Source organism: Ochlerotatus camptorhynchus, unplaced genomic scaffold (genome assembly GCF_037179485.1).
Source record: "Ochlerotatus camptorhynchus isolate MF236.1 unplaced genomic scaffold, CSIRO-AGI_Acam_v1.1 ptg000240l, whole genome shotgun sequence".
Classification (NCBI taxonomy): Eukaryota; Metazoa; Arthropoda; class Insecta; order Diptera; family Culicidae; genus Ochlerotatus; species Ochlerotatus camptorhynchus.
The window spans coordinates 909901-937027 of record NW_027040730.1 but is presented as its reverse complement, the minus strand read 5'-3'; the positions used below and the strand labels follow the sequence as shown (position 1 = coordinate 937027).

The window sequence follows — 27127 nt, the reverse complement described above, 5'->3', positions numbered from 1 at the left end:
TTCACTGTTTTGCTCATCATTTACAGAATTGTTCATGAGTTACGCCAGCATAAACAAACTTTCATTTGATGCCGGTGGAACTGTTCCGGCGCATACTCAATGGGTAGAAATTCCGCCACAAGTGTGAAGGAAGCGAGCGTGATGAGAACAGAGTTCATCCGCCACATGCTCCTACAGTTGAATGGTGCCGCTGGTCAAGATTTCAGTCAACATTTGACGTTCACTGGAGCTAGACGTCTTCTCGTGGAAAACCATTTCCACCGATCCGAACGACGAACATTCTTACTAATGTGGTGGATAGAATCGGCTTAGTGACTTCATTATAACGCGCAAAAAAAGCAGACGGATGTGTGGGATGTTTAATTATCGGCAGGTGCTTGATCAGATTCTCCGAGATTAATTATAATCAAAACACTCTACTGAAAGCGTTTATAGTTAGTGAGATAAGTTGAATTCTGTGTCTGTTTTGTGACTATTTTTTAGTGAAGTTCCAAATGATGATCTTTAATAAAACACGAGTTGCAGTGGCTCAAGAGAAGAAACAAAATAGGCTACACTATCCGTTGCGAGCCGACTTTACAGTATATGGTAGTGTCCGTCACCAGATTGAAGCTAAGCAAATTCAAACCTACTTTGGTGATGAATAAGCTGTGGGATCGTAGTTGAGAAAACTTTTCAGATCGTGATTTTAGTTCTAATTTCTTTGTAAACAAATTGAGAGTGAAAAATCGTTACAGATTGAGAATACCAATTAGTATTACAAAGAGACCTCGGTAGTGACGGAAAATAGATGTTACAGCGTCACACGTACGTTATCGTGCGGTTAATTGAAGGGGAGGTAAAAATTATCCCCTTTAGCTTGGTAAGGCTTTCCATCACGTTCTTGACAGTCAGCAATTTTGGAGCAAAAAAGAAATGTGATTATTAACAGTGACACGATTGTGATACCATGAGCTTTGTACATAATATAAAGGGTAAGTATGAACATGTTTGCAGCCATAATTGTTAAGATTCTACCAGACAAAAAAAAAAACGGCTGCTATTTTCTGAAGGATGATGTTGAATCAGAGATCAGTGATGGTTCTTGAGAATCGAGTTTTGAACACGGATAGGATAGAAACTTTTCAAATTTTTGAGACAGCTGTAAGTTAAAGGATTAAAGGAGAGCACGAACACTAAATCTATGAAAGCGTTTGTTTGAAATGGTGGTGGTTTCAGTTCTTGCTACGGTCGAAAAAGTATACAGCTCGGAAAGTTAAGAAAGTATTTCGGCACCTATTGAGTAATTTTTCATGCTGATTGACCCTTTTGTCTGTATCTTGCTTAGCGTCAAATTGACCCCAGGGCAATTTGACAGACTCGAACTTTTTATTTGGTACTGAATTTGTCTAACTTTTTCGTGAGTCGTGAGGTGTGTTCGTTGGAATGTGTAATACTAGATGAAATCAGCTCATAAATACTTTAAAATACCGCTCGCATCAATGTTCTTCAAAAACATACTTTGACTGCACACTTAGAAATAACTAATTTTACACGGGACGGAATGTAAAATTAAGTGCTCCGAGACTAAAAAGTTCGTTTTTCGATTAAAAGTACGTTTGATTGAGCTATATTTCGCGTCTATTATGACTCAAGTTTATGTCAAAATTGACGCTCGTATAAGTCACTCTCAGAGCACCTAAAATTATATGAATTTTTCTAAGTGTGTGGTATCATTGCTCATTTTGACCCTTAATCCATATATCCATATCTCAGCAATGTTTCAATTGATTTTTGCAACTTTAATTAAAGTAAATTAAGTGCATTTAAAGTCAAAACAACACACTTAGAAATAACTACTGTTACACGAGACGTAAATCACGGACCGTAAACAAACAATTAAATGCTCTCAAAACGAAACATAACCAAGACGACGAAAAGAACGTTTTATTGAATTGATTTTCTCGTTTCTTTCAACTGATTCTTATGTCAAAAAGGCAGCACATGTGTTGGTCTTATGGCACGGAAATTTACATGACTTTTTAGTAGTGTGTATTAAAAAAAAAAAAAATATATATATATATATATATATATATATATATATATATATATATATATATATATATATTGGGATCTTGTATACCTGCCATCATCGACTCGTCCTTCACCGTTTGGCACAGAGCAATAGATTGAAAAATATTTTTTTATATTACATCCAAGAAGATGCACAATCATGTCGAAAATCTCATGTAATTTTTATGACCACAACAATAAACAAATGCAGTAAAAGCAGCGTAATGTCAGTTGCACTGTATCGATGATAATCTTGTCCTTTTTGGCAAGTAATATTACACCATATTTTTGACACACTTAAAGTGCATCCACTGTGCTGTGAGATCAAAATTAGTTTTTTGCTGTGTAGTCAATAATTTTACGCTCTGATATTTTTTGTGAGATCTTCTTTTCGTGTTAATTTAATTTTGTTTACATTTTCACATAACCTTTACTTTATATTGCCGAATAGAGATTCCTAATTATATTCCATTTCCTACTAACACACATGTTCCCTCCCGTGGCATCTATGAATGTAGTATGGGTTCCCTGCACTTTCTTAAATAGATGTTGGACTAATTTTCCTTTCTATCCCCGCGGGTAAACTTCCTTTTCATATAAACCAGCAACTTGAAAGAAATGTTACCTACAAAGATGGAGGGTCCCATACAATTTATGGAATATCTCATGATATATTTCATATATTTACGCGATCGATAATGTAAACACTACTTTTTCGAATTGTGTGCCTTTACTTGCAATATTTGAAATTGTTTTTCAGTCGACATAGAATTTCATGCTTTTTAGGAATTTTCTTGATGACATCGTCAATGTGAGAGTTAAATTTAAGTTTGTCATCAATAATCACGCAAAGATGTTTATTTATATATCTCCCAAACGCGATCAATAGCCTCATCATGAATTACAACAGATACATTATCAATTGTTTGATTCCGCGAAATTACAATGAATTTCGTTTTACTTTTATTCAATTTCAAAAGCTTTCACTTCAACCATCTGCTTCGAGAACAGAAATATTAATTCAAGTGTGCGATGGCAACTTCTAAATCCTTGGCTGCAATGAATAACAAACAGGTTAATTCCCATGGGACTGGAAACAGAATCTTTAAAAACAATCCGTTGAGTTCTGTCACACAAATAGCTTTCAAACCATTGTTTCAAAAGCGCGTTTCAGATAAAAAAAAAACACCTACAATTGTATTTTTACGCTTCTAGTTGTATTTCCCCTTTATTAACGCCAAATTCAACGCGGTTTCACAAGAATCAATTTCTCGATATCTTTAACTCGCTGGTATCAACAAAGAGTTGCTTTTCAAATATTTTAACAGGTGGCCATTAACAACAAGTTTTAAAATTTTTCTCTAATGTATGCAACATGTTGATGGGACGAAACTCTTTGGCTTTAATCATTCCAGGAACTTTTTGAATAGGAACCACTTTCTAGATTACTTCTTAGTTTGTGGCACATGTCCATTCTGCAATGATTCATTCATAAGGTCCAGCAAGATGTACTCTAGCCGATTTTCCTAATCAGGTTCTATTTTGTTATAGTTTGTGAAAACATGTTGACGGAGAGAAGCTTTAATCGTTACAGAAACTTTTTGGATAGGCACCACTAAGGATTCCTACAAAATGTTTGACACACAGAAAGCAATCTAGAATAACTCTAGTTTTAACATTATCTACTCTACCCGATTTTCCTAATGAAAAGCAAATAACTTGTTATTTCAGAATAGCTCGCAATGACGGAGGTGAATCAATCTTGTAGTTTATAACGTCGGTAATAAATATAATAATAATTATAGAAGCATTCAATGAGAGTTGTTCACTAAATTAATTACGGATTTTTTTTTTGTCTCCCGTGCACCTGATTTCCACTTCTACTGATTTCACTACCAAGTAAATCATGATTTCAAAGCTATACCGATGTTTATTTTTGCTCTTTATTGCATGTTCTTCATTTTCTTTATACCAACAGCTTGGGGAAGCGACTATTATTCGATTCGTTAGAAGGAATATTCAACTTAAAATGAAACGAACGCTGATTTTTGCAATAGATAATTCATCGCACGCATAGAAGTATATCCTGAGGTTAATTAGGAATCGACTTGTTTCTTGTGTAACTCAGCATTCAGGCTTGAGTTAAATGTCAGACACATCAACAATTTTATAAATTTACATTTGGTACATTGATCTATTTGATGGCCTTAGTTGAAACATACAGCAATACAACTTTAATGCTACGAAAAAGTATTTAATAAATCAATCATTTGCATTGAATTTTACATGCATCTGTGTTTTTGCATTACAGTGAAAAGTTCAACTGAAATTATTTGAATTTTCAACGAAAAACGATATATGTTTAAATTTTGATCGTTAAATGTGTACTTTTAAATTAAAAAACCTGTTCCAGTTTGTACTAGAAAATTACAAAATATTTTGATGTATTGAGATGAAAACTGGTAGTGTATAAGAGTTATGTGGTAGCTCAATGAAGCAAACTCAATATTTAATTCAGTTTTGACGTAAGTCTACGTCTGTGATTTCTATATGGGGGACACTTTGTGAAAACCGAAAATAGAACATGTAAGAACTGGACCAATTTCAATAATTTTATCAATAATCGATCAGAAATATTTCAACGCATCTTTGAAATCTAAGACTTTATATTTTTCAAAATGTCTCTAATGAAAATTGCATGAATGTGCAACTGTTGCTATGATAATTAAAATTATCACCGATTACCTGCGAAAAGCGAATTCCCTAACACAGATTTCAAAGTTGAATTTTATCCGGTCGCACCAAAAAGTGTTTACTCAATCACCGCGTGAGTGGTGGTGTTCTCCAGTACACAACACAAGGCTCCCCGTAAACAACTACACAGCAAAAAAATAATTTTGATATCACGTCAAAGTGGATGCACTACAATCATGTCGAAAATATGGTGTAATATTACTTGCTAAAAAGGACAAAATTATCATTAATACAATGCATGAACTGACATTACGCTGCTTTTACTGCATTTGTTTATTTATGTGGTCATAAAAATTACATGAAATTTTCGACATGATTGTAGTGCATCCACTTTGATGTGATATCAAAATTATTTTTTTGCTGTGTAGCTATCAAGGCTGACCTCAACCGCTGATCGGATACATTTCCTATCTCCATGTGTGGTGGTGTCCGGTCGTCGGCATCAGCAGCAGCAGCAGCAATGCTTTCAGAGCGTGGCGTTGAACATTGTTCTCCAGTACACAACGTATATGTTGCTGAACTGGCGGCAATACATTATACGCTTGAAACTATCGCCTCACTTGCACCAGATCATTATTTTATTTTTACGGATAGTCTCAGTTCTGTCGAGGCTATTCGCTCCATGAGGCCGGTAAAGCACTCCTCGTATTTTCTCATGAAAATACGAGAGCTTCTAAGTGCTTTATCTTTAAGATCTTTTGTCATCACCTTTGCATGGGTCCCATCTCATTGCTCGATTCCGAGTAATGAGAAAGCGGACTCGCTTGCAAAGGTGGGCGCTATGGAAGGCGATATTTACGATCGACCAACCGCCTACGACGAATTTTTCTTCATTTATCGTCAACAGTCACTCACCAGCTGGAGTGAAGGGAGTTTGGGACGAAGGTTATATTCAATCATCCCTAAGGTGTCGAAGTGTCCTTGGTTCAAAGGTTTGGAGGTGGGTCGAGACTTCATTCGTGTGATGTCTCGCCTCATGTCCAATCACTATTCACTAAGCGCTCACTTGTTCCGTATTGGGCTGGGGGACAGTAATCTCTGTGAATGTGGACAAGGTTACCAGGACGCAGATCACATTATTTGGTCATGTGCTGAGCATCGTGGAGTCAGATCCGAGTTGTACGATTCCTTTCGGGCTCGAGGTAGACAACCTAATGTTCCAGTTCGGGATATTCTGGAGTTTATGCAACTCATATATGTTTTCTTCAAGAATATTAAGCATAGATTGTAAGTTTGATTAACCTTGTGTTTAGTTTGTATTTTGTATGTATGTGTGTGTGTGTTTTTTTTTGTAGATTTGTTTCTTTAATAATTGTATAATTACAGAGTTGATATAACGTCGATAGGATTAAGTATATGTTTTAGAAATAGTGAAATTTTTGAATCATAAATCATATTCCAAATCTTCTTTTCCCTCTCCCTATCCAAACAATTGTCATCCACTAACCTCTAGAAGAACGCGAGTAATCGGTTCAAATCCTTTAATTTTAGATTTAAGACATTTTTTTTTTTTTCCTTTGGTTTGTTTTTTCCGTCGATCTTGTTTTCCGTGCTGAGCACCAATGCTACCGACGTGCCAGGAAGGCAGCTCCCACACCTGGACCCTACCTATCGACCCATCAACTCATGAACCGGGGACCAACGGCTTTACTTCCCATCCGAAGGAAGGCGTGATCAGAGATGTTATGCCTCAGAACATCCCGGCGGCGCCGACTGGGATTGAACCCAGGCCTGCTGGGGTGAGAGGTAATCACGCTTACCACTACACCACCGGCGCCGTTATTATTTAAGACATTTATAATGTATAAAGAAAATGATAACTTGGCTCTGTAAGGTTTATTCGATTGAGCCTGTACATATAAAGTAATTAACAAAAAATAAGTAAAAATAAATCAAAATTCAAAATTTAATTTGGTTCAAACTTTAACGAAATCAATGGTTTGGTAATGTTTTTGTCGAAATTCACCGCTACCCCTTTTAAACCCTCAGTTACTGGTGTAAGAGTTGTCGAAATACGCTTTAAATAAACCCTTGTTTTTTTATCGATTCCTGCTTGAATTGTCTTTTTCTTGATACCCATTAAGTCTAGCAATTTCAAAAATGTGAGCTATTTTCTTTGATTTGCCTGTATCGCTAAGAGGAAGAGTTTGCATCCTGTGAACCATGTGGTGAAAATCAGCCATTTTGTGTTGATGGGAATGGTTTGAAGTGCTTGGTATTACTCTCTTTGTATTTGTTGGTTTCCTTTAGATTTCGAAATTGAACGAAGACGTTTCCCTGATGATGAGAAGATCTAAGAAAGGAAGTTTGTCGTCTCTCTCTTCTTCGTGAGTAAATTTGATGTCCTTGTGAACGTTGCTTATGGCCTCCAAAGTTTTTGATAAATCTTCCCTTTTGACAATGCTAAAAATTTCATCCACGCACCCATACCAACATTTCGGCAACAAATTTCTATCCTCCAGAGTATTTTCTAGGTTAGCCATGAACAATTCACATAAAAATGGAGAAAGCGGATTGCCCATACGATCGCCTTTAGTTTGTTTATAAAAAATCCTCTGAAAATGAAATAATTTTCCTCCATATGACCGAGCTTTGTTTTTCCAAGTAGAATCCTCACGTTGCTTCAGAAGCCAGTTCTCTAAAAGGCTGGTGGCTTTCTTTACTGGTACACTCAGAAAAAGTGCTGTGACATCAAATGAAACCATGACTACGACTTCATCTTCCCGAATCTCTCCTGATGCCTGAAGTTGATTTGCGAATTCCTGTGAACTGTTGACTGAGCGAGTGGTAAAGGGTTTAGGCATATTTTGAAATTCTTTTACTAGCCATTTGGCAAGCTTATGAGTGGGGGATCCTTCAGCCGAGATAATCTCCCTCATTTCGTTTCCTGGTTTTTGAATCTTTGGTAAACCTCTGATCCTAGGTAGAATAGGGTTTGAAACTTGCAATTGATTGGTAGTGTTGCCAATAAACACCTTGCACTCTTTCAACGTTTTATCCACATCCCACGTTTAACCATAGATGGGAGGGGGTCAATCCTCAACTGTCTGTATGGGCCATTAGTATTTTTTCCGTCATTCGATTATCATAGTCCTCTTTGTCCAAAATCACTACTGCATTACCTTTGTCCGCTTTTGTATAGAATACCAGCTTTGTTTTTAGTTCTTTGAGAATTCGAATTTCCTCTTTTTCGGTTTTACTAAGTGAATGTCCCTTTCCGTTTTGTATTGTATCTGAAATAATATTCCTGGCCGTCTCGTGTAATTGAATAGGAAGTGTGTGAGTGATTGCAGTCTCCATGTAAACGATGGCCTCTTGCACGTCAGGTTTTGAGGGGATCGCATATACTAATCCCTTGTTGAGAAGTGTCAATTGTTCTTCTGAGAACTGCTGCGAAGAACCACAAAACCTTCGACGGATTGAACCACAGCTGTGTTAACTGAACTGTGTGATTTGTGGTCTCTCTGCTGTGGTGTGAAATTCAAATAGTATTGTAGTGACCTCAGTTTGTTGTTATGTAAAAGTAAAATTTTGCTTATCATTACGATTTGGCACCTTTTTCACTTTATACGCCTTCAGCCTATGCCTCTGCTTCACTTCTTGTACAAATTATTTTGATTTCCCAACTTTGCGAGCCACATTACGAACTGAAAGGTTTGAATGTTTATTAATAATGGCTACCACCTTTTGGTCCATTTTTCAAAAGCATACTTTTCGATGTATTCCGCTTCACCCTTCCGATCCACAGTTAAGTACTGGTCAAACGATTTGCACACACTAAACACGGTGCTCTTCGGCAGTTTTAGTTTGTCTGTGGTTTTAGCTTATTGGCGAGATAGCGTACCGACAACGTTGGATTTTGCTGCCGTTTGTACAAAATGCGTTTGCGTACTTCCACTTGATTCGACGCCATTTTACCATACAGAACAAGAATGTTAATATGTTGTACCACGAAATAAAGTGGAGAGCTTCATCTGTCATATAAGTGAAACGTTTCAGCGGTTCTTGAAAACTTTCAAGAACTACGTTTTAAGAAAAGTGTCCGAAATTTTACGTGGACAGGCTTTATTATCAACCATGGGAACATTCATTAACTCGTGCGAGCACCACAGAAACAAAACAGCCATCTTCACATACAAAAAAAATAGCCGGCTTCGGTGGTATAGTGGTAAGCGTGACTGCTTTCTCATCCCAATGAGTCTAGGTTCAATCCCAGCCGTGGTCGGTGGGATTTTTCCGAGGCATAAACATCTCTGGTTAAATAAAGGAATGAAGACCTACAAACAGATTACTGACGAGTGTAAAACCAAGTGACTGCAGTTAGACTGCAAACAACTGATAGCAGTAGAAGAAATGAAGGAGTAGGAAGGTATAAAACGCACCTCCTTGTCAAAATGTCCCCATTGCATTTCTACGAATTCAGGTTTAATAGAATTACAAAACTGATGGACAATCCAAGTTTTGATTTGATGTGACAACTCTGCTGTGCTGTCACAGCTGTCAATTTACGCAAATATACAAAAAAAAAATTCCTTGGGCTCTGGGGCATTTCACATCTTTGGTGAGTGGTGTCCGTTTAGAATATGGCATTCAGTATTTTTGATTTGGGAGCATATTAGTTGATATATGGGGCATATTGCTCCACCTAATTGAAAACCCCAGAATTTTAAAATAAAAAAAAAAAATATCAAGAACCTTGCGGTTTTTAAACTCATACTCTGATCACTAGACTATCAGAACTTGCATAAGACAGAAGGTAAAAGGGTTATAAGAGATACCTCTGTAGTGCATTTTATGAACACGGTTTGCCAGGTTGTAGCGGTCATGAATCAGCTGCATTAAGAGATCTTGAATTTTCATAACGAAATCATGGTGGCAAGTTTTTTTTTCATTTCATGCTTTTTTATTCATGAAAATGGAATCGGATTTTTTTTCCCGTTTTTACTACTACAATAGATCAAATTACTGGTCACAGGGATTTTATGTTCCGGACAGATGAAGAATTCTGCCGCTGACGCAAAATAAATGATTACAGGTTATTGCTCAACGGCGCCGGTGGTGTAGTGGTAAGCGTGATTACCTCTCACCCCAGCAGGCCTGGGTTCAATCCCAGTCGGCGCCGCCGGGATATTCTGAGGCATAACATCTCTGATCACGCCTTCCTTCGGATGGGAAGTAAAGCCGTTGGTCCCCGGTTCATGAGTTGTGATGGGTCGATAGGTAGGGTCCAGGTGTGGGAGCTGCCTTCATGGCACGTCGGTAGCATTGGTGCTCAGCACGGAAAACAAGATCAACGGAAAAAAACAAACCAAAGGAAAAAAAAAAGTTATTGCTCATTCTCAAAGCAACGGATATACGTGATTATTCCGGTTATTAAAGTTACAACTGTTAAAATATAGCTACTTTTCGGGTGTGAAGTGGTGAAATAATAAAATCATTTTTTTTTTCATATTTGTGTTACGCATCTTACAAAGGAGCTGTCTGTAAAGTAGAAATAAAGTAGCATTCAATAAATACTCTGCTCGTTTCAAGCTTTGTTCGAATCAAATTATCGTTTACTTAATTTTCTGACATTGAATAACATTAATTACTGATCTCTTTTGTAAACACTTTGCGTTCCATTCATAAATGGAGTGATATTATAATAGGCAGACGTCATGTTTTTCCATGATTAGTTTTTTTTAGTATACACATTAGATATTCCCGATTCTCCATGACATGGTCGATAAATAATAATTGGCAGTTTATTCTATTAAGATGCCAGTCACTGTTCGTCTAGTAATACAATGAAGCAAAGCATTTTGTCTCAGCTGTATTATACCATTTGAACCATGACGCCGTTTTTTGGCAGACGTGAGTGGATTGTTCGTCTCCAAAATGAAGTAAAAGTTAAAACGTTAAGCTGAAAGGATGAATATAATTATGTAGATATGCCGTGAGCCAGTATATAGAGGAAAATGTCCCTTTAATTAACCGAATTATCAAACGAAACCTGTTCAAGAATATAAATATAATAACCTCCTATAGTCCACATTTTAGGCCGATAAATGAAAGTTAATTTGTTCCCTCGAAGATGAGTCTTAAAATTGTATTGCTGATTGTTTTTTTTATCACTCCGGGTCACTATTGTACAATGCAAATCTTTTAATTTAGCTGGAAACTTCAGCTGGTAAATTCAGTAAAAAGTGTTCTGCAAAAACTGAAAAAATGTCTTCATCCAAAGTTGGCGCAGAATAGCAAGAGAACATGGTGTCTAGGAAAACGAACGATATAAAAACTGTGCAACAGGTTTTCAATCAGCCCCTGTACTTAATCCGTTTCATAAATAAATTATTCGTTACTAGATCACAATTTGAAGTGAGCAGTGAATTAACTATTTGATTAATCAAAAAAAGGATTTATATGGATGATAAGCCGAATCGGGGCGCTAGGCCCAATTCACATCCCGTAGCTCTATGACGTCTAAAAGATATGATTAACGGTTATTTAAATTAGCATGCTGGTTCGCAGATACAATAGTTTTGAGTACAGCTGGTGAGGTAACAGGGTTTTAAAATAATAATGAATATAAACGACAATTGAGAATTGAGCGTTCTACAACCGACAGAGAACAGTTGGACTTTATTTTGGTACATTAAATTCGTGAAAATGGATTACATACCCTCTTTGCATTGAAACTTCGGGCGTGAAGCGCAAGTCAATTTATCAACTGAGCTAGCTGCATACAGTGCTAATAAATATCATTTATCCTCGGCGATAGTGGCATCTAATAGCTTTAAGTCACCATTATGAGATAAATACAGTCTACAAAATTTCAATAGATGAAATTGCTTTTGTAAACAATGACTTTGTCCGTCGAATAAAACCTCATCCTCACAAACACTCTATAAGATTGGTGGATTAGTGGTGTTGTTTTGCGTGAGCCTTCATTCGCGAGAAATCAGCAGGCAATGCAAGTATTTACAAAAGTAGCTTCGCCATATTGAACTGCTGACGCCGAAATGTTCTTAAGGCGTTGTCATGTTTTAGGATAGATAACTACTTGGGAATACGCACCCATTTCTGTCACATCAAGCAGAAACATCAATTATATCAATGATTTTGACGTGAACGAATCAATCATGCGTTTGGTGGTACGATAGTTTAGATAATTGCATAATTTATCGCTTGTTGTAAACAGTGAATATTACTGTTACATCTTTATCAAATCTAACGGTGCACCCAATCAGGGACTGCAAGATTTGCTTACAATAATGAGGGATTCATCATTACAGTAGATACCGCATGAACGGACGATGAGATATACCGAGCTACGGTCCAATGCAATAAATTGGAGACCGTGTTGTAGTAGATGTAGGTTATATTATGAATAAAATGATGCTATTTATTTGAACGTGCAACGAACGCGCTATTCAAACGTGGATACACCCCTAACGACAACGAAACAAACGGTCGAAACTGAATGATAATCGGTTATATGCGGAAAACGAATACCGTATAACGGATACGATCGAGTTTTATGTTCGTGTTGAAATAAAGAGAGAGAAAATGCTCTGAACTCGAACCTCGTGAAAGTTCGAGTTCCGTATCAACGGAAAGCTTTTAATGAATTTCGAGCATTCTGTTAACGATAGTTGAGACGATTGGATGTGCATTGAAGTACGGAAAGGCTGCCGTCACGACAATGGCGCAGGAGGTAGGCGGATCTAGCTTTTGAATTTGTAAGTATGTTGTCTATATTGCGAACGGCCATTTTTGAAAAGTACGAAGAGGGTAACCAAAGTGAAGGAAGTTTTCAGGATGTAAATTGTGGCTTGCGGATACAATATGTGGTTAGTGAACTTTAGGAAAAAGTGGGGAGGCGACACCTGAGGTTAGTGCGCATGGAAGTTTGGAAAAAAGGGTGGAGTGGGTTGAAAAGTTGGTTAAAATGCAAGATTTCCATTGCGTTTAGGGCAAGGTTGCAAAGACTCATTTCAGCTAAAACAATGTTTTTCTAAATTATGAAATAATTAGATGCCATGATCAAATTTTGAATTGGTAGGATACAAGAAGAGGTTGCAAAGAATGTGTTTGACATATTAAACCTGTTTATTTCACTTCATGAGAGTCACAATCAGCGATTTTTCACAAACTCACTCACTCACTCACTCACTCACTCAGCGATCAGCAAATCGCTGATTGTGACTCATAGAAAGCAAAATTTACAGGTTTTATGTTTCCAACGCATACTTTGTAACCTCTTCTTGTAAGTTACAAGAAAAACATGCCATCATACCATCTTTTGGTTTTATTATTCCGAAAAACATTATTTTAGCTGAAATGAGTCTTTGCAACCTTGGTTTAGGGTGATAAATAGTTGAGTATACATATGATAAGGCAAAAAAAAAAGGGCGAGTGGTCCCTATGGCAATGAAACGGGTGAGACCCATTGAAAAAAAAATAAGCCAAAAAGAAAAAAGGGTGAGAGGTCCCTATGGCTAAAAAGGACGAGAAAACCCTAAAGCAAAAAAAAGCAAAGGGCGAGTGGTCCCTATGGCAATGAAACTGGCGAAAGGACCCTATGAAAAAAAGTAGAAGGGTCTGTGCCTAGGGGCACGAACGGAAGCTTGACGTAGGACCGCTAGGGGACGGAATAAATGTGAAGAGCATTAAGTTCTTTTAATTGATCAAAAATATCTATTATCTCAACTCTTTCCGTTTTTGAATTGTAGGCGATCCAAATTTGTAGTAATCTTTTTCAAAAAGAAAGTTGATTACGAGAATCAATCAAAATCACTTGCACCCCTGCTTCCAAGTTTGTGTGGTCGTTGGGGGCTTGTGGTTCTGAATATGGACAAACAAGAACAGATAAATTCTATTCCAACTCTTTACTGATGTAAGCTTGATGGCCCTGAAAAGGGCCGTTTTATTGAAGATCCATGGCCACTTACGCTTGGCGTGTTTAGAGTAGGTGACAGCATCACGGACCTCATTTTCCACGAACACCTTCAGCACACCTCGTAGATCAGACCGGAGATACGTCAGACACTGCCACGGCAAGCCAGACGACGGATGGTGGTTATCTCGAAGAATTTGCGATGACGATTGGCACCTCCTTTGCCACGACCAGCCACGACCTACTGCTGCTATTGCTGACCACGCCGTCCGAAGCGAAAATGAGCTGATACCAGACAGCAGCGCTGCTTTATATTTTTTTAGGTTAAATCAGAATGATGTGCAACCAAGTGGTATAAAAGCTACAAAGACTCCTCCCATTATGAGTAGTTTGCTATCAAGTAGCGACACTGGCTATTTTCTTTTTGCGTACACGGCGAATGAGAACGACCAAAATTTGAGTTTATTTCACTCATAATCGCCAAAAGTGTAGCAACTCAGCGATGAGTAAATTTGTCTCATGATTTCGTGTGGAAAACCTAAAAAATCGGCCAGAAAATGAGGAAATTGACGAACATTTTATTCAGTCTCGGAGTAGTACCAATAGACTGAATGAATCCAATCTTTACTTTTCTCAAATTCGGGAATTTTTCCCTGGAAAATCCTGGGAAAACATGAGGCAAATTTACTCATCGCTGAGTTCCTGCACTTTATTTCTTATTTCTGAGATAACTAAACTCAAATTTGGGTCGTTCTCATTCGCCGTGATAGATATCGGCGTCTGTGGTTAGCGTGATTACCTCTGACCCCAGCAGGCCTGGGTCCAATCTCAGTCGGCGCCACCGGCATGTTCTAAGGCATAACATCTCTGGGAGCTGCCTCCCTAGCGTCGGTAGCATTGGAGCTCAGTACGGAAAACAAATCTCGCGTCACTTTTCAATAGGTCTTATCTACATTGATCGATTCTCTTCATCGACACTCTCTTTCGTAAATAACTCGGCTTCGCAAATCTGGATCAACAATAGAAAAGAGCCCATCAGCATTTGTAAACAAACCGTTCCAAAGCCCTTTACTCACAAAGCAAAGGCCACCCACACAAACCAACACCATCATCGGATAGGGGAAACTTCTACCTACAAGATGTTGGTGTTGGTTTGTGTGAGCGGCCCATCAGTATTTGTAAACAAACAGTTCCAAAGCCTTACAACTTTGGAACGGTTTGTTTACAAATACTGATGGGCCCTATTCTATTGTTGATCCAGAATGTTTCCTGGCGTCTTCATCGAATTTGATGCTAGATTGTTGCTTCTTCCATCGAAAATATCCGGCCGTGGCTATTCAAAGTTGATCAAGGTTGATCAAAATAATTTGTATCCCTGCTTCCAGTTTGATTACATGAGCATTTTGTGTGGTCGGTGGTTCTGAATATGGACAAGCAAGCAGATGAATTCTATTCCTACTGTTTTCTGTATTAAGCTTGGTGGCCCTGAAAAGAGCCGTTTTGTTTCCAATGTTGGTGATGATTTAACCTCCGAAACCAAACAGAGTGCGTCTCTGTCACTTCAAAAACGTAGATGACATACATGGCCGCTTACGCTTGGCGTGTTTAGTGTAGGTGACAGCATCACGGATCTCATTTTTCAGGAACACCTTCAGCAAACCTCGTAAATCAGACCGGAGATACGTCAGACACCGCCACGGCGAGCCAGACCACGGATGGTGGTTATCTCGAAGAATTTGCGTTTGGTTCTGAATATGGCGATGAGTGTGTAAAATATTACGCAATTCCAGCCTCCCTATTCGCACGCGCCCGAGGATCGGAGGCGAATGCCACTTCGACTTGTTTCGTCTACTTACTACTCTCTGACGACTGTGCTGGGGAAGCAGCATATGCATGTAGGTAATTGGTAGATTTGTTAGTTAATTTGACACTTTTGGACAATGCTGAACATATACCAGTTTTTCAATAGTTTATTGTTGAAAATCAACATTCGGAAGCATTTTTATCAATGTGTTGTCATATTTCTGATCGATTGGTCATAAAATTATTGAAATTGGACCAGGGGTAGCTGAGTTATTAACGTTTAAAATCTTTCTTTATTTGTTACATGTTCCATTTTCGGTTTTCACAAAGTGTACCCGCATATAGAAATCAAAGACGTAGTCCTACGTCAAAAAAATAAGCAAAAAAAAGGTGAGATTACCCTAAAACAAAAAAAACTATGGAAAAAGCGAGAGGCATATTTGACAATGAAACGGGTGAATGCACCCTGTAGAAAAAAAAATAAGCAAAAAAAGGCGAGAAGACCCTATAACAAAAAACAATTGAAAAAGTGAATGGTATCTATGACAATAAAACGGGTGAAGGGAGCCAATAAAGAAAAAAAAATGGGCAAAAGGACACTAGTAAATGGAAAAAGTGAATGGTAATGAAAGTCAATGAAAAAAAAATGGGCAAAAAAACACTATAACTATAAAAAAAAATTAATGCAAAAGTAAAGGCGCGGGAGGTTCTATTGAGTATTTTGATGTTTAATCAGTGCATACCACTGCACTTTATAAATCATTTGACTACAAGCAGGGTGGAGACAAATTAAATTAATGGTAATAGCATGATAAAAATAAACGGAAAGGCACAAAACTAACTAAGTGAATTCTGATTGATTTTTTGTATGGGTTTGTAGCCACATGGTTCATACATATAAATCATTATTCAAAGAAAATAAGTAGATTGAATAACTGATCTAAATATATTTTAAATTATTTGGAAAAGAAGGAGCAAACTCTGATAACATATTATCTATTTTATGGTACGAGGCATGGAATGGCATTCTGAATCTCGAAGAATTGAAAATGTTGTGTACATTTAAAAACAGCTGCTTTCGGATTCATACATTTGGTTATTTTTTGAAAGGTTGATGAGATAGTGTAGAATTACTTTTAATTAACAAAGAAACTGACAGCTTCTGACATGAGAGTAGACAAGGAGAATAATGTAGTAGATGTAGGTTATATTATGAATAAAATGATGCTATTTATTTGAACGTGCAACGAACGCGCTATTCAAACGTGGATACGCCCCTAACGATAACGAAACAAACGATCGAAACTGAATGATAATCGGGTATATGCGGAAAACGAATACCGTATAACGGATACGATCGAGCTTTATGTTTGTGTTGAAATAAAGAGAGAGAAAAAGCTCTGAACTCGAACCTCGTGAAAGTCGACCCGCACATCGTATCAACGGAAAGCTTTTAATGAATTTCGAGCATTCTGTTAACAATAGTTGAGACGATTGGATGTGCATTGAAGTATGGAAAGGCTGCCGTCACGACAAGTGTGGAGTTTATTAGTGAGTGAAATGAATTATGCCAAAAAAAAAAAAAATAGAAAAAAGATTGCCGACTGGACGCGAACCACGAACGTTGCGCTTATTACACCGAGGTAAAATAACGTAAAAATTCCATAAGAATTACTTATGAATTTCAGCCAAAAAAATCTTTCATAAGTCGCGCTTATGAAATTCATGTTTTTCGTTAATAAGTCGAGCCTTATAAAATTCTTAAGTCTATTTGCCTCAGAGTAGACTTTTGCTTTCTCTACTGCTTTATGCATGCTTCGGAACACGAATAGGCTAGAAGCAAATAAGAAGCACTTATAATACGGTATCTCGATTTCGTATGTTTTTTTTTTTAATGCTGAACGGGAATTGGAGAGAATCGTGGTAAGTGTGGCGTCGTTCTACAATGTTATAAATAGGACGCAAGGCAAATACTTGCTTGATTACCCGTAAACGTAGACAAAACAGGACAAATAAAACAGATAAAAAATTATTATATCCTCGGCAAGATCAACTTATATCATTCTCTGCGAAGGATAATAGTAAATGCAACTAACTTTCAATGTAATAAGTTTTTGAAGAAGAAGAGGAACATTTGGTAAATTTAGATGCCATCTTTCATAGAAACATTACATTTTTTAGTTACACCTGTTCGAAAAAAGTGGTAAAGTGCGGGTTTTGCTCTAGTATGACAGAAATTAGATCTTCAAGTGCAGATTTGGTTGATAATTTTCAGTTAATATTACTTGAGGTTTTAAGAAAACTAGAAATAATACTTTTCATCATAAAGTGAAATTACATCACCGACAAAAATATCTGTCAAACCGCGTGAAACAAACATAAATTTTCATATATTATTGCGCATTTGCACCAAAGTAGACTCTTACGCTGAAAATAGTCCTTAAGAATTGTTTTCGCTCATGCCAACAAATAAACAAAAAAATCAATTATTTTCGATGTTCTATCACATCTAGGATGGCAATATCATATCCTATTGTAAAATATAGCACTATATTATATTGACTTTGGAAAATTTGTATGTTTACCGGCATCAGCAGAAATAACTCAAATTGATTATTTTTAGCGCTGGAATCTACTTAATTACCAATAAGCCTGTTTTTGTTTCGGTCAGTTTGTTAGCATTTCAAGAAATATAAAAATGTGATTAAATTGATAGTTGTTTAAGTGCCTGACAACAAAACCAATTTCATTTCAACACAGCAACAACGAACTTGTTAATCGTTGCCATGGCAACCACTTTTGACAGAACTCTCTCAGCTTAAACCAAAGATAGAGCTTTAGTAGTAACAATCTTATTATCTTCATACAAGACTGCATGATTCTATAATAAACCAAAAGTCCACAAATTTGGATACTTTTAAAAACTGATTTACACTATCTACTATGCCCAAAATGGTACGTAAATTTTACCATGAATCATCACACATGTTTATTATGGTACAAAGAAGATCTAATATATAATTGAAAAAAATAATGTCCGCATTAATTAACTCGCTGGTATTTGGTGCATTATGGTGTTCCATTATTTCACCTTTGGATTGTTCTGTAGTTCGACAACAGTTCACGCAATCTTTTTTATTTCAAAGCAAAAAGAAATTGCATGTGCTTTGATCACCACAACTGCGCACTATAAATTTCCCTACAACTCTTCTAAGAACCACTTTTTCGAAATATGTTAAACAAAAAAGTTAAATTTTCTTGAGGCACCTTTATTTAAATGCAGGAAAATTTCCAAACAAAGGGCTAGATAAATGGTTTCTTCAGGAAATTTGCATGAAATATTTTTTTTCCTATACTTTGCTGAAAAATCAACTCAAAAACTCAAAAAAAGGAAAAATTCCTGATTTAAATTAAAATGAGAACCAGCCTAATCGAATTTTTTTTTATAAAAAGAAGGCTTATATACTTATAAACAACTTTTCTGAACACACTAATCTCCTGGGTCTTTGTTCAATTCCAGCCGAGATCGTTGGGATATTTTGTGGCGATAGCATCACTGGGCACTTCTTTCTTTCAAAGTGAGGTAAAGCTGTCAATATCGACTGTGTTATGGGATCGATATCTAGAGTTCAGTAGTGGAGTTGCCTCCTTGGTGGCAGTTTTTGGCTCTCGAAAGGTTCAAATTGTTCAATTATACCACGTTTTGGAGGTATTTGTTATTTGCTAAATATTGTTGTTTTCATGTTATGTGATAAAATTGCATTATTTTCATTGACTTTGGCTTGGTTCCTTCCTTTTAGGTAATGAGTGGTAATTCATATTTATAGAATTCATAAAAACTTTTTGCTGATTACAATTTTCATTTATTCGAAGCACAAAAACGTAAAGCCATAGAAATCCTTTTGAGCGACCTTTTCGCATGGTTTAAAATCACAATTTCATAGCAAATTTTTATTATTTTGACATGGCGTGGCAACCATCAAAAAACGGTTTGGGTTGCTAGCTCGGCAGTAGACCGGAAGCCACTGAAACTCAACCCAATATATTTTTTATCATCGGTGCAGCCAGTCCGAGGGTGTGCTATTTATGGCTCTACTTATAGACACATGTTGTAGAGAGGAATTTCCTCATTCACGATCCGTTTGAGGCGAACAACACATAGGAGATTATTGTTACTGCAATAAATTATTTGACTGTTTCCTTACTGCTGGGTTTGTAAAAAATATATCCATTAAGGTAGCGTTCACTCTATTTTCTATCCAGATGTTTTTCAGATGCTGGGTATTTTTAGAAAAAAAAGTGTCTAAAATTCATTTATCGGATACACCTGTTACTTTGAAACAACACATCCCACATTCCACTTCGGTGAATTTACGAATTATTAATGGAAGATAAATGAAATATGCCGAAAAATAGACAACGATACCAGTTCATTTGGTTCGTCTCTAGCAAATAACCTATAAAAATAAATATTGATAATTCAACCGCTTGATTGACATAGGCTCTTGCCTGCACCTTGTCTGTGTGTTTACTTGCGGTTGAAAGCGCAAAAAGGACTTGGATAAAGGCGCTTTCAGTAGATACATACGGAAGCAGTATAATTACAATTAATGGACTGAAAGCAATGCTGACTTTCATTAGCATAACGTGAGTCACATTTTGCTACAGAAGAATTTTAATCATCAGCACTAAGTGTCCAGCACCTTGGAGTACAAAATAATATCAGTAGAGATAGGTTTCAAGCATTGTAAATCAGACTATAGGTCACGTGAACCGGCCAGTAAATCTTCATTGCGAAAAAACTTTCACGTGGGAACTGAAACATGGGTCAACATCAGCATACCCGAGCAAAGTCCAGCATCAAAATTTCAGCAAATCAAAATCACACTTTGATATCAACATCAAACTGAAGTCATAATTTGATTTCAGTTTTCGTGATTGACAAATTTGATAACAAGTTTTTATTTGCTCTTCAAAAATATGTTGTTGAAGTTTTGTTTTCATTGCCTTGGCAGAACGTGAATGCTCGTTTTGTTATCAACAGGAAAAATGTACAGCAAATTGCAAATTTTAGTTTGCTCTCACTGATGTCACCGATAATGATTACTCAGGATGCTGTCGTTTTGGTCTTAAAATATCAAAATTGAGAGCAAAAAAATCTTCCTATGACATCACATTGAAAAACAATAATTCTGCCATCAGTGAGAGCAAACTGAAAACTTAATTAAATGTTCATTTTTGCTGTTGATAACATAACAAGTGTTCAATTTGAAGTTCTGGTACGACAATGAAAACAAAATTGCAACAAAATATGTTTGTATATATATCAAATTATGATTTTAGTTTGATATTTATATCAAAATTTGATTTTGATTTACTATTATTTTAATGCTGTAAGAGCCATGGATGCCAACCATTTTCGCCCCATAAATTCAAACATTTCAATTTTATAATGTTAAACCATCCAAATACTACAAACACCTCCTCAGCGACAAGATTCGAGTATTTTAATAAGACTAAAAGCGTTTTGAACTTACTTTTGAGTATTACGTTTGAACGAACTGTTGAAAGTTTGGTTAAAATTTACCAAATACGGTAATAGTTTCTTTGTTTGTAAAGGTTGTGGTCGCTGGTATATATAAAAAACATCTAATGATCTTTTTTCGCGAAATTGTCCTCAACCCGATGGTGTTGTTGGTCACCCTAAAAGGGTCTTGCAAGTTTTGTTTACAAAAAATGATGGACTCTTTTCAAATTTCGTTCCACCATATTTATATTTATGTTGCTGAAAGAGATGCTACTAGCTGTGTTGCCGTTTTGGAGAATCGTTTTGATTGTGAGAGTTAGTTCATTGATGTACGGTGCACACTTAGAAAAATTCATGTAAATTTAGGTGCTCTGAGCGTGACATATACGAGCGTCAATTTTGACATAAACTTGAGTCATAACAGATTCGTACTTTTCAGTCCCGGAGCACTTAATATTACATGTCATGTTTGTTTACGTCTCATCTTTTATGTCAAAGATGAATTCCGTTACGTGTGTTATTTCTAAGTGTGTTTTACACAGAACAAAAAAATCAATTTTAATTGAAAAAAAAAAGTGTCAAAAAAGCGCCTACTTCAAAACTCGATATGTTTTCGATAAGTTTCCATCGGAAAACCCTTCGATTAATTATGTTTTGCTATTTTGACATGATTTAAAGCAAACAGCTCGACCTGGTACATTTGTACACGTGATCGCATTTGCAATTCCCTTCTGTATCCAAAAATTGGTGGTTCGTGATTTGCGAAACGGTGAATCACACCAGGCTGTCGCTAGGAGTTACAGTATCAGCAAGGCAGCGTTTGGGAACATTCTTCTCAAACTAAAAACGTTACGGATCGCCCTGGCAGAGACAGGAAGCGCAAAACGGACTAGAGAATTGACACCAAGATCATACGCGAAGTCATGAAGAACCCGAAGGCAACTGTCCGCGAGATAAGCTAGTTCTGGAAAACGGTTCTCTGGACGGACAAATCAAAATTCAAGCTGTTTACAAAAAATGCTGCGGGTTCGTGTGTGGTGCACATCGGATGAGGAGATCCAGGAGCGCTACATCCAAGGCATGATGAAGCATGGAGGAGGAAATGTGATGGTCTGGGGACGTTTTTCGTGGGGTGGAGTGGGAAGCCTCGTGAAAATCGACGGGCTAATGACGGCAGATTCCTACATCAACATCCTGCGGGAAAATCTGGAGGTTTCACTGATCCAGTTCGTATTTCAGGAAGACAACGACCCAAAGTATACTGCCAAGAAGACCATGTCTTTCTTCCGGTCTTGTCAGATTAAACTGCTGGAATGGCCTCCACAAAGCCCAGACCTCAACCCCATCGAGAATTTGTGGGCGATTCTCGATACCAGGGTTGACAAAACTGGTGTTAACAATTATAAAAATAACTATTTTGAAGCCCTGGCGCATGCCTGGGAAGAGCTAGATCCACAGCACCAAAAAACCTGATGGAGAGCATGCCGAAGGCCAAAGGAGGACACACTAATTATTAAAATGCTTTTTTTTTACTTTAATCTTTTCTGGAGCCAAAATGAAGTAGGCACTTTTTTTGCCACTGATATTTTTTTTCAATGCAAATTGATTTTTTTAAGGTGAAACTCTTTTTTTTAGTATTCCATAAGTGAAACTTTATTATTTATTTGGCTCTCCATTGTTATAAGCTTTCCCATGGCAATTAGCTATAAAACATATCAAGAAGGTTGGCAACTCTGCCAGAATCCAGAAGATTGGCAACTCTGCCAGATATAGTAGCGCTGCACTCGAGCAAAGGTGGAAGTAATGTATAGAAAAATGAGCAAATACACTTACCTTTCTCCTGAAGTTGTAATCTTTGCCATCAAATTCGCTCGAAGCATTTATCTTTGAGCGGCAGATGACGCGCTTGTGTTGGTCTCATAGCGGTCGTCTGACAAAATGTAAGAGTTGCCAGTCTTACTCTCAGTGCTTGCTTATATATTTAAATATTTTAATATTGATGCCTAGCTAACCTCGTGAAGATTTTTTTTTAATTCGTCGTTATGTCATTGGATTCACAATATGCATTACAACAACACATGATTCTATTCAATTGGCCATTTTTGGCATAGTCTGTTTATTGGTTGTTAATGCTAAACAAATTTCTTTTCCGCAGTGTGCAAGTGGGAGCATATCAATTGATATTATCAAAACATCTCTGGGTTGTTAACTCTTTGTGAAATTACATCATGTATAAACTCAACTCATTTTGAACTCATGCTAATTATTTTGCATACAGCACGATTCATAAGATGGAAGCGGAAATCCGTCTTTTTGCAGTTTTCGCAAAATATCGTTAGAAAAGGACGTTCCAGTGTTCTCGGCCGTGTTGATAAAATTAATGAAGCATTCTTTGACCTGGTATTTACCTTTGGATCAGTGATGGCATAATCATTAGCAAATTGATATTTTTCTGCTCTCATACGCTCTCAATATCACGCGTGAACTATCAATATCAAGCAAAATTCCATGGTTGATATTGATTTTACAAACTCCTTAGATATTGCGAGATTATTGACAACGTGTAAAGTTGAAGCTGAGAGTGAATCGACGCGAAAAAGATCCTGTTACACCTAGTTTTCTTAGAAAGAGAAGATAGGGGAAATGGATTTAATGTCGGCCTAAATGCCCCTAATTTGAGCCCATACATAAATTCAGCAATCGACTAAATTTTCAATAGCAACCAAAAATATCCATAAGTACCGTCCCAATGACGCGTTCATCTAGATACAATTGATAAATAGCAGGTTTTTAGCGATGGGCCCAATCTTACATTCATAGGGCAACATTAGAGCCATTTCCCCTATAATAACACTATCTCGTTTTTCTCTTCACCGATGGCAGACACGAAGTTTCGGTTGTGTTCGGGTGTAAAACAAAAATCATGAAACTCCATCTCACAAAAGTTTGGTGTGATTTGTAGCTGGTGAATTTTGTTAGCTTGATATTCCGAGCTGCGATATCACAGCTGAGCGGTTCCATATCATTAAAGCAACGAGTAATTTTCATCTTTTTTGATTTGCATGAAACCTTGCATACAAGTTTTTGGGGAAGAAAAACGCCGTTTTGCATACTTGGTTCGCCATTTTGAATCTAGCCTTACTTATGAGAAGGGCCTATGAAAAATGCACATGATATCTTCAAAAAATTGTATCTCGGAAACGGTTTGTCCGATTGGTTTGGTGTCTTGGGCGAAGTTTTAGACAATTGTTGGTGTTATATGGAAAAAATATGCACGGTAAAAAAAAAAGTTTGGTATTTGTGTTTTGAACTAAAATATAAATTTTCCCTTTAAAGTGACATGTCAATAATTTTTTTATTATCCTTATGTTATAGCTGACTGAAAATGCTATCTAGTGCACAGTAGTTTGTTCTGGAGAAAAATAGGTTACAATGAAAAAAATTGGTTTTTAAAAAAATACAATTTTCAAAAAAGCTATTAAGAAAAGTCAAAAAAGTTTGTCACCCTAATTTTATGAAAGTACATTAAATTTTCAAACAAAAAGTACTTCGGTAACATTTTTCTAAGATGCACCGTTTAGAAGATATTACTGATTTAATATTGTTTTTTTTTTGATAACTTAATAAGTTTTGGCCCTTTTCGGATGTACTCCGTGTTTTTTCAGTTTCAAAAGTATTTTTTTCGGAAAGATTGGAAAATTTTGAGTTAAAATGACACTGACAGCTTAAAGATTCGAGTGAAATTCTCTGCCTTAAAAGTATTTTGAAAAACAAGTTACAAAATCCCACTATCAGGAACAATGATTTCTTCAAGTGATTTTTGGTGCGTTGTGCTGAAAATGTGCATTCAACTCTTGCATATCGCCTAACAGTTTAATCCATTTAAACTGGATGTGTTTATACTGTGCATATTTTCTCTCTATTGCCGAATATCGCCACAGACATAAAACCGATGAGACAACTCGATTTCGAGATACACCATTTTGAGAACTGCAAATGTAAGCTCCTCAATTAGCAAGATTCAAAAGAGCGAATTAAGCTGATTTTTCAGGGATGGTGATTGTGCGCAATAAAAAATAACATTATATGTTGGATATCATTAGTTTATTTTTATTCCTATATTTTTATAAAATTATTGTTTACACAACTTTCTTAACAATATTGAATATTTTGGCATCATTGTCAGGACAGTTTGAATAAAGCTTTGCCTTTATTGTATTTTCTGATAGAGGAAGAAATGAGTGGAATTTTAGAGTTCCTTGAATTGTTTTTGCATTATTATATTGATTATTTAGCTGCAAAGACATATTTTCGTATTCTTCTGTAGTAGAATAACAAAATGACAACTTTGTAAGTTCTTCTTCTTTTCGTTTGTTTGCCCAATTAAACAACTCTCTTGCAGTCTTTATCGGGTGTTCGCGTTCTTTGGCTAAGCTTGCTCTGGTAGCCATGCGTTTTATCGTTGTTGTTGTTGTTGTTGTTGGATTGTTCGGTTTTTACAAAATCATGCGGAATCAAACTTTCTAATTTTGAGCTGAAAAATGAAACAAACTCATCGGTTTGCTTTACAATAGTTTCTAAATCACATCTGTCAGTGGTAACCCATTGTTCGAATGAAAGCTTTTCAACAAAGTTTTCTTCCAGTTGTTTCAATAAACTGTCTTCTAAAACTGAGGTATCTGGGCAGTTTTTACATCTTCGTAGATGGCAATGAGTTGTCTTATTTTCACAAAGTAATCTATTCGTTAATGTTTTTAGATCATTCAAAACATTGTATTTTTTTAAGCTATGTAGAATTAAATTGACATTTTCATGCGTAGTGTAAACGCAAACATTATGTGTTCCTGTGATAGTCAATAGTTTACATTGCCTTGGCCGGAGGCTTGCAAATGATGAAAACCCTATTTTTACATTGACGTACATTTCATTGAAGCGATTAAAAGCTTCTCTCAATGTCATCATTAACAATCTTTTCTGAACAGCTAATCTCTTATTTCCTGTCTTTACGCTAACAAAATCTCTTTGGCCTGGCATTGCACGGCTTATATCATCGTCCTCAAAAAAATTCAAAACCAGTTCTTTTGTTTCATTACTCAAAGCTTTTCCAGAGCTTGAACCTTGAGATGAATCAAATACATTATCTCTTTCCTTTCTTGCATCTGATGCCATATTTCTACTGGTTTTAAATTCGTCTACAATTTTTTGTACTGACCATGATTTTGGCAAGAATGATAAAATTGATAGTTTTTCTTGCCTTGTGGCTGAATTTAAAAATTTAATTTTCATATTTTCTATGACTTCATCAAACTCGTTTGCTTTTTCTGTTTTAGCGTCTAATTTAAAAAGATTTCTTCGTACACCTTCGACGATTTCAGCGCACTTTTTTTCAGGATAGTGAACATTTTTAACCTTACCTAAATCTATAGGCGAAACACGAATAGCTGCTATTCCTCGGTTGAATATTTCGACGTCTACAGACATCGTGAAGTCTTCATTTGATTTAATTGTGCTTAGCGTTGACTCTGATGGTATCGTGACCAAACTTTCAACAGTTGGCATCCTTGAGCCGCCGGCTACGCTTTGTTCCTCGTTTTGGGTGAGGTGAGCTCTTGAATCAATATGTAGACGGCAAGACGAACAAACACGAAAATCCTTGGTGTTCAGTGTGGATACCTTGGAAAATCCAATTGATTTTAGTTTTTGGATGATACCATCCGTGAGATATCGCAGCTCTTTCGAACACTGAATGTCTTTGAATGGGCGAATACATCTTATTTTACTCATTTTGTAATCTGTAACATAGAAAATATTTTCCAATTGTTAGTTTTGTACGAAAATATCACAAAACATATAATTAAAATGTGTATTTAAAACTTACTTTTGTAATCTGTAACATAGAAAATATTTTCCAATTGTTAGTTTTGTACGAAAATATCACAAAACATATAATTAAAATGTGTATTTAAAACTTACCTTTGCACCAAAACGTGTTACACTTTCCTTTACAATTATTATGTTATCAAACAACACTGGATCTCGTTCAAAAACACAGGATTATGAGCTAAAATTACTATAATCACTATGCTACTAGCAACCTTTCTGCATTTACTGTT

The 27127-nt window shown here is 36.4% G+C and overlaps 1 protein-coding gene across 3 annotated transcripts in view; it reads left to right on the top strand.

Annotated features, from left to right (window-relative positions):
* Window positions 1–229: 229 nt before the first annotated feature.
* Window positions 230–27127, top strand: part of LOC135704443 (G-protein coupled receptor dmsr-1-like) — a 125284-nt gene continuing 98386 nt past the window's right edge. For all 3 annotated transcript variants that reach the window (XR_010517789.1, XR_010517788.1, XM_065225909.1), the window contains exon 1: window positions 230–974. The gene's annotated coding sequence lies outside the window, so the exon portion shown is untranslated. The remainder of the gene's footprint in view (window positions 975–27127) is intronic.